Genomic DNA, 7,785 nt, shown 5'->3' with positions numbered 1-7,785 from the left:
GTAATCCTTGTGGATTTAATAATTGAACAGGTATTTATTAGGTCTTTGTAAGATATGCTTTGGAGGTGTAAATTCAGATGTCATGAATTTCCTTTAAGGAGCTAAGATATGGAGCAACAGAAGTAAATCAACATTAAAATGGAATAGAAGTATGTCTTGTGTTAGTAGCACAAAGAAGGGCCATCCATCCAAATTTTCTTGGGCTTCTTGTTCCAGAGAATTCTTAAAAGGAGTTACAGAAGAACAGGCAGTGGTTAGCTAATTGGAGAAGGGGCAAGAAGTTGTTCCGGATGTAAAGAAAAATATTGGCATAAATACTGTGACCCATTTAAGGAATCTTACAGTTCATTGTCTTTGACATCCCAGCTGTTAACCTCTTGTTTCCTGGCTGTGTAACCCCTGTATGGGTGTCTCCGGAAGTCTGCACATGCGCATTTCTTCATTTTGAGCAAAAACAGTTTCAAACCTTTCAACTAAGCTAAGCCCTGAAGTCCATGGTGCAGCCAGTCCATTACGGTATTTCTTTTCTAGGTGAGGAATTGCCTGGAAGTACTGGGGGGTTTGGTCACCGTGCATCCAGGTTTCCTGAAACTTTTCTGCAGTTATCCAATCACTGCCTATGTGTCCATCTATTATTAAACAGCTTTCCTTCCTTTCTTCACTCTGAACTCTTCCATCATGACCTCGTCATATGTCTTACAGCTTCTGTTGTGTAAAATAGTGGTTTTCACACTTTAACAAAGCCATAGAATCCTTTCTTCAGTGAAAGCTTATGTAAAATAGATTAGGTTGTTCTGGCTGAGACAGTGGTGGTGGGCCTGAAGTTCCAACTACTCAGCAATCCTCTCTCCTAGTGACCTGCCAAAGATTTTAAACTCAAATTTGAAAACTACCAGGTTAAAATGTAACAGAAAACAATGCAGAGTACAACTTCACTTTTCAAACAAAGTACAATATATCCAGTTTATTATACATGATACCTCATTTCTTACCACATGTCAACAGCAATCCAGTCTATCCTGCCTTCTGCAGAGTACACCCATATTTTTCTTTTAATTCCTGTTTACTCATAGTTAGAGCCTTAAAGTCTTTTAAGCTCAGATTCTAGAGGGAAAACGACCCTGCCAAAGATAAAAAAGCCCTCCTTGATTCTCTGAGTGCTTAAGAGTGTGGCCAGTAGAAAGAACACCAATCTCAGTTATGCAAAGAGCACTTTGGAAAGAGGAGAGAAATAATTTTGGAAGTAAGAAGTGGAGAAAATCTTCACTTTGCAGAATATATTGGGAGAAAGCAAGACTTTATAGGCAATTCAGTTGAAAAAGACTACCTAATAGAAACTTTGAGCAGTTGCCTAAACAGAGGCTGAGAATGGTCTGCAAATAGTAACATAGACAACTGGATACAAGAGGGGCCTCTAAACCAGATGTCACTGATTTCCACATCAATTTACCCAAATGGTTGTATTCAGTTCAAAACTGAACTCAGTATCTTTTTCCCTGAACGGTTCTTCCTTCCCTCTTCCCCATGTCAGTAACTGGAGTGATGGCACCCCTTCATCAGTAATTGCCCAAGCGTGAAGCCTGAGAGACACCCTATACTCCTCTCTCATTGCCTTCATACCCAGATGGCAAGTCCTGATCATTCTGATTCCTTCATATCCCTTATGTTCCCAAACCCTCCTTCCTCGTCTCTGATTCCATCTGGACCCTCTTTAAGTCATCCTCACATATGTCAGAGTAATCATTCAAATGTACAAGTCAGGCCATGTCTTTTCTTCCCTAAAATCCTGTACTTGCTTCCCATAGCCTTCATGGTAATGCTTAAACACTAGTTACCCCTCTAATTTTATGTCCCATTCTTTCATGCAATCTGTTTTATTCAACCTTTCTCTGATGAAAGAACTTTAAGGGTTTTAAAAAAATATGAAAACTGCTATTTTACACAGTAGGCACTGGATAGGGAATGGAGTTAAGATATACAAAAAGGCTAGTGACTAGAGTGAAGGAAGGGAATGGATGGATTTAACAGTAGAAGAGCCACATGGTATTAGGATGATAGCTGCATAAGTCTTCAGGCGACCTAGAAGACATGCATCAGCCAGATCTCTCTGAACTCTCACATAGAAGAGAAATATAACTGGCTGCACCAGAATTTCTATGTAGGATGGACTTTAGAGCCCAATATGTTTGGAAGGAGGTGCCTGAAATTTTTGCGTAAGATTAAGAAACATCAACTGTTTAAACCAGATAACTGGGGAGAAGAAGGGATATTATTAGACCACAAAGGGCCAAAGCCCTCTCTTAGTACCAAAAAATGAATGCATATAAAGAGAGAACACAGAGATGACCATTACTGAGTTGTGACAAAGCAGTGTGACCAGAGATAGTGACAGCTATGATATTAGAGGAAAGGGGAATGAATTATTTGAATGGGAAAAAAAATACCTGGAAGTGTATACATCTGACTGTAACAGAGATACCTGGTGTAACAATGATGCACATTGGCAGGAGGAATTAAGGCTGTGAAGAGTTCTCCATAGTCCCTGGATGGCTCAAGGTTCCTCCAAGTACACTCTAGGACCTTGCCATACAAAGTGAGGTCTGTAGCCAACAGCATCATGGAATGTGAGAGCTCATTAGAAGTAAATTTAGGCCCCACGCAGATCTGCCCAATCTGCATTTTAATAAGATTCTGGGGTGATTTGTATGAACAATAAATTTTGAGAATCATACGTGAGGACCATGAGAAAGTGCCTCAGATCCTAGAGAGCAGGGAGAGTAACTGAAGGCCCCAGCTAGTGTTCTCTGAGATGTATTAATCTGTTTGGACTGAGACCGTGTTTCCCGTGGGCTGCTCTTGGCCAGGCACATGGCAGTTACTCAAACAGGCCCATTCCTAGGAGACAAGACACTCCTCTGATGGGGAGGCTCCAGGGCTTCCTGAAGGCCTTGCTGAACTTTCCTTAGTATTACTGCCCCTTCCTCCCCTCTCCACATCCATTCAGGTTAGATTTGCCTCAGTTTGAGGGCTCTCTGAACCTCTTCAGGCTCCCTTCCTAGTTTCTGTAACAGGTATTTCCTCCAATAAATTTCTTGCACATTTAATCTCATTTTGATGACTTCTTCTCCAGGATCCAGACCAGCAGAAACTGCTTTGGGATAAGTGTAACACAACTGAATTTTCCCCATATTGTAGTAATAATATATGTTTCTGAAATATTTTTCTTAGGAAATATGTCCTTAAAATATTTAGGAAACAAACCATGTTGGCACACTATTAATAATAAGTCTCCTATTCTCTGTGTTCATTTTATGCTCCCAGCTAATAAAAGCCAATGTGGCGAACTATAGGCCAAAGAATGCCAATGCTATAGGTTCTCTGCATCATTTATTTGTGTTCTGCCAACAGTTTGATAAATTATGGCCAAGGAAAGTGATAGCAATACAAAGGAAGATTAACATGCTGGATATGAAAACCTTAAGTTTTATAGAGAAGCTCTGTAAAAGAAATAGTGAAGTACAAACAGAGTCGAGATTAGCAAGCAATTAGGGAAAAGTGGAAATCCTTGAATATTATAATGCCACCATAAATAACACTGCAGCCTGGAAGTTCAGCCTTGAGTTGTACAAACAGTATCCAGGAAAAAAAAAAGCATTGCTAGGCATTTCCTGACTTAAAAAGATACGAAGGGAATGAAAGGGTGATATCTAATGCATAGTGCTAAAGCTCATCTATGGTGAAACTGTGGAGTTACACCAGGATCCTGTGCAGCCCAATCCAATCACCTCTCCCATTTCAAAAATAAGAAACCCCACTTCAGTGGCCTCTAGGGCAGTGCTTGACTTCTCAGCAACAGTGTGTCCAAATGTGTATTACACAGAAATTAATCCCTCAGAGTATAAAGTGGTCAAAGGGAGGTATTCTCTAGCCAATCAAGTTCATTATCACTGTGCTAAACAAATTGCCTTTGATATTTTTGTTAAGTTTTTCAGGGCCTTTAATATTCTAATGTGCAATATAAATCTCCAAGAGAGGACAATAGTATTCAGCTTTTAGTAAAGAATTTGACTAAGGAATCTTTACCTCCCTCCCACTTCCTAAAATCTTGGAGCAGTACAATTTCTGGAACACTCTTTGTAAGCAGTATCCCTATTAGCATCGTTATACTTCAAGTTCCCCTCGTAGCAGTTCAAGATCACTATTACATCTATTTCTGGTCCAAAATTAAGAAAGACCTGAGTCCCCACTTGCCAGAAATATTAACTCTGGCTTTTTAAATTTTTTTTTATTTTCAAGAAGCCTTTTCTTAATAAATATACTTCTGAACAGGATAGTTACCAGTTCTATTTTTAATTAGCTGTTAAAACCTTAGGAAGGATTGATTTAGAGCCAACAAAGAATGAGATCCTGGATGGGAATGGGAGAGGGTAAACCTGGGGCTAAACTTTCCTTGGGGTTGCACACACTTAAACTGCCCTAGTCCTCGTCTTTCTACATTCTACTTCCTTACCTCTTTACATGACACCTCAAATTTCTTTTTCTCTAAAAGCTTTTCACAATTGAACATAGAAAACAAATCTCCCCATACCCTAAAATCCATGTTCAAAGGTGATGTATGTGAAAATTTTAAATGCTAGATAAAAATACAAGTTATTTGCTTTTCCCTCTAATAGGAATATTCTTTCCCCATCTTCAAATGGCTGTCCTCTTACCTTTCAGTCTCAGCACAATGCTACTTCTTTTTTTTTTATTAAAGTATCATTGATATACAATCTTATGGTTTCACATACACTATACAGTGGTTCAACATTGACCCACATTCCCAAGTCCTCACTCCCTCCATTGCAGCGACTGTCTATCCAAATGTCTATCAGCATAGTAAGATGTTATAGACTCTTTAATTGTATTCTCCATGCTGTACTACCGTCCCCGTGACCTAGTTACATTGTGATGGTGAATTCACAATGCTACTTCACTAAAGACTTCCCTGACCATCCTAACTAAAGAATTTCCCCCTTCCCTCTTGATGCCCATTAATCAAAGACCACCAGGAATACACTGTAATCCAACAAAATTGGGCTTATTGATATGCCCAGTAGGCATTCCAGTAAGAAAGTCTTCCAGTGGGGCTTGTTGGAGTTTGGACTTGTGTTCAAGAAAGTGGGGTTCACTCTGGATTAGGGGCTGTCAGGAAATGGAAGTAATTCTATGAGTATTGGTGAATTTTATTTTAAAGGCAAAAGAGCAGAGTGAGGTTAAAGCTGCAGTTGGTAAAGAACCATTCACTCATGTTAGCTGAGAGGGGTGGTTTGGTCATTTTAGTGCTTTGCAAAGTTTAAACTGTTAGTCAGAAAAATAGACAGGAACCAGGTGGAGAGAGAATAAAGGCAATAAAGCCCACTAAAAGGGACTCAGTTAACCAGATAAAACCAGAGAGCCAGAGAGGACTTACGGAGTTAATGAGTTAATGAGTTGAAGTTCCGAAGGCTTGGAGTAATTTAGAATGTCCAGATATTCCCCAGGTAAAGAAAAAGTATCCCAGTGCAGCCCGTGTCTTCATTGTAAAAATTAGATGATGCAATTGTAAAATCTACTTAGCCTGCAAAAAGGCTCAGCTTATTCTTTAACTTAACCTATGATACTTTTTCCTCTTCTTCCTGCCCCTTAATTGAGTAACTTTGAAACCAGGGCAGGAGACAGACCTCAAAGGTACAAATATACCAATGTGAACAAAGAATGCTGAGATCCAGGTCAGCACAGTCACCTAAATACCCCTTTCTTAAAAGCAAAACTTAAAAGATATTATAAATCACCTGTATACATCATGCCTTATACTGACTTCTACCCAAAAAAGCCCTGTAAAAACCCCAGACCCTAAATCCTTAAGTGCACCTCCTCTCTGAGGTTGCCACACTCTCCTTTCTTGGGAGTGTTTTTTTTTTTTATTTTGACATCGTTAATGTACAACTACTTGAAAAACATTATGGTTACTACACTCCCCCTTTTATCAAGTCCCCCCCATATACCCCATTACAGTCACATAGTAAGATGCTATAGAATAATTACTTGTCTTCTTTGTATATACTGCCTTTACCGTGGCTCCCCCGGCTACATTATGTGTACTAATCGTGAGGCCCCATTTTCCCCCTTATCCCTCCCTTTCCACCCATCCTCCCCAGTCCCTTTCCCTTTGGTAACTGTAGTCCATTCTTGGGTTCTGTGAGTCTGTTCCTGTTTTGTTCCTTCACTTTTTTCTTTGTTCTTGTACTCCACAGATGAGTGAAATCATTGGATACTTGTCTTTCTCTGTCTGGCTTACTTCACTGAACATAATACCCTCTAGCTCCATCCATATTCTTGCAAATGGTAGGATTTGTTTTCTTCTTATGGCTGAATAATATTCCATTGTGTATATGTACCACATCTTCTTTATTCATTCACCTACTGATGGACACTTAGGTTGCTTCCATTTCTTGGCTATTGTAAATAGTGCTGTGATAAACATAGGGGTGCATCTGTCTTTTTCAAACTGGGCTGCTGCATTCTTAGGGTAAATTCCTAGGAGTGGAATTCCTGGATCAAATGGTATTTCTATTTTTAGTTTCGTGAGGAACCTCCATATTGCTTTCCACAATGGCTGAACTAGTTTACATTCCCACCAGCAATGTAGGAGGTTTCCCCTTTCTCCACATCCTCGCCAACATTTGTTATTGTTTGTCTTTTGGATGTTGGCCATCTTAACTGGTGTGAGGTGATATCTCATTGTGGTTTTAATTTGCACTTCTCTGATGATTGGTGATGTGGAGCATCTTTTCATGTGCCTGTTGGCCATCTGAATTTCTTCTTTGGAGAAGAGTCTGTTCAGCAACTCTGCCCATTTTTTAATTGGCTTACTTGCTTTTTGTTTGTTGAGGTCTGTGAGATCTTAATATAATTTAGATGTCAACCCCTTATCAGATATGTCATTTATGAATATATTCTCCCATACTATAGGATGTCTTTTTCTTCTACTGATGGTGTCCTTTGCTGTACAGAAGCTTTTTAGTTTGATATAGTTCCACTTGTTCATTTTTGCTTTTGTTTCCCTTGCCCAGGGAGATATGTTCATGAAGAAGATGCTCATGTTTATGTCCAATAGATTTTTGCCTATGTTTTTTTCTAAGACTTTTATGGTTTCATTACTTACATTCAGGTCTTTGATCCATTTCGAATTTACTTTTGTGTATGGGGTTAGACAGTGATCTAGTTTCAATCTCTTGCATGTAGCTGTCCAGTTTTGCCAACACCAGCTGTTGAAGAGGCTGTCATTTCCCCATTGTATATACATGGCTCCTTTATCATATATTAATTGACCGTGTATGTTGGTTTTATATCTGGGCTCTCTATTGTATTCCATTGGTCTATGGGTCTGTTCTTGTGCCAGTACCAAATTGTGTTGATTACTGTGGCTTTGTAGTAGAGCTTGAAGTTGGGGAGCAAGATCCTCCCCACTTTATTCTTCCTTCTCAGGATTGCTTTGGCTATTCGGGGTCTTTGGTGGTTCCATATGAATTTTTGAACTATTTCCTCTAGTTCATTGAAGAGTGCTGTAGGTATTTTGAGAGGGATTGCACCAAATCTGTATATTGCTTTGGACAGAATGGCCATTTTGATGATAATAATTCTTCCTAGCTAACGGCATGGGATGAGTTTCCATTTGTTAGTGTCCTCTTTAATTTCTCTTAAGAGTGTCTTGTAGTTTTCAGGGTATAGGTCTTTCACTTCCTTGGTTAGGTTTATTCCTAG

The sequence above is a fragment of the Manis javanica genome, chromosome 9 (assembly GCF_040802235.1).
Source record: "Manis javanica isolate MJ-LG chromosome 9, MJ_LKY, whole genome shotgun sequence".
Taxonomy (NCBI): domain Eukaryota; kingdom Metazoa; phylum Chordata; class Mammalia; order Pholidota; family Manidae; genus Manis; species Manis javanica.
This window is presented reverse-complemented; position numbering follows the sequence as displayed.